The sequence below is a fragment of the Eucyclogobius newberryi genome, unplaced genomic scaffold, assembly GCF_026437365.1.
Source record: "Eucyclogobius newberryi isolate DKJ021-1_F unplaced genomic scaffold, fEucNew1.0.hap1 SCAF_21, whole genome shotgun sequence".
Classification (NCBI taxonomy): domain Eukaryota; kingdom Metazoa; phylum Chordata; class Actinopteri; order Gobiiformes; family Gobiidae; genus Eucyclogobius; species Eucyclogobius newberryi.
In genome coordinates, this window is record NW_027315846.1 from 26602758 (window position 1) to 26604656 (window position 1899).

Consider the following 1899-nt stretch of genomic DNA (forward strand, 5'->3'; position numbering starts at 1 on the left):
GTAAAATCATGATTTTCATTTTATATGCTGTGTAGATCTACTTTGTACCTCAAGAGGGCGCCATGGACTGAATTTATAAATAAATGAACTGAACGTAGAGTCATTTGTAATTAAATATTTATTGTCCACACATTTTAAAAGCATACTTGCTCAGTAGTTACAGTTTTTACATGTATACAATAATTAAAGCCACATGAGCTCATCTTTACAATATGAACAGGACACCTGTACAATATAAAAGAGCTTTAACTTCAGTTCCCATTTGAGACCTTCGTAAAAGCAAAACCATCAGAAGATTAGTTTTTCATCACTAAATCCACACGTTTTGTCAACTGGAAAAGCAAAAACACTGCACTTTGGTAAAAATTGGCTGTGTGCCACATGAGGAGAATGATGTCCACAACAAAGCCTGAGTCATCACAAAACCAAAAGCTTGAATAGAAAAAGAGGCACTAGCTAATTTTACTTCAAAAATGTCTTCAAAAGATTTGAAAATAAGGAAATTTTACTCTTTCATTGTTAAGGCATGATGATTCCTCAATCTCTTACCCTCAATGGGGAACTTGATTGTGCTGTGGAGGAGGGCACCTCCTGGGCACCTTAAACCGGGCCCATCAGGCCCTGTTGGCACCAGTGTTTGGCTCTACAAAGATGAGGTACACTTTGAAGCGCATCGGGTTGTTGAACCATACCTTTTAAAGTCATCTAAAGTGAGCCATGAAAGCCTAGCTTCCAAAGTGGTCTGACTCGCTTTTAGCCCCGGAACACTTTAGTGCGAGATGACTGGACAAGAGAGAACGCTGAAAACAAGATGGCAAAAAGACTAATTTCTCATCAAACGCTGACTTGATCTTGTAACAACCAGAGGATTTCCACTGAAGCCAACTTTGATGTTGAGTCCACATGCTTAGCAAAACAAAACTAGCGCATGTAAGAGTTAGTCGTTTCCCATTTGACATATGGCACTTTCACTGACAATACATTTCCAGCCACATTTTCTAGCTAGCATTGAAGACACCATGAAAAGAACCATTCCAAAGTGCGCCAAAACGAACTGGTCTGGGGGGGCCAGGGCCAGTTGAAACATGGCTTTTATTGTCCCCATTGGGAAATTTGTCCTCTTCATTTGACCCATCCCACAGTACAATGCCACTGACAGGATTAACTCACAGCCAGTCTAGCACAACTCCAGATCTGGAGCTTGGTTTAGTCAGGCCAACCTCGGCTCTGGTGGTAAAACTCTTTAGGTTCCACAGAACACACTACACCCTCGGCCTGGAACTATAGGAACCTCCACTATGAGTCAAACCAACACAGACACTGCCCTGGACTTTACACCAGTCCCGCATTTCCTCTCTGTCTTCACCGTCTTCATGTCATAAAAGAGCCCAAAGTGCTGATGTTTGTGTAAAATAAACCTGGACGTAACACTGTGGAGGTGGGTCTGCAGGATATGACCACAATAATACTGTGTCCAGTGCTTTGGCACAGTTGCTTTGCGCGCGCGCGCACGCGCACGCACGCACGCACGCGCGCGCGCGCGCGCGCGCGCGCGCGCGCGCGCGCACACACACACACACACACACACACACACACACACACACACACACACACACACACACACACACACACACACACACACACACACACACACACACACACACACACACACACACACACACACACACACACACACACACACACACACACACACACACACACACACACACACACACACACACACACACACACACACACACACACACACACACACACACACACACACACACACACACACACACACACACACACACACACACACACACACACACACACACACACACACACACACACACACACACACACACACACACACACACACACACACACACACACACA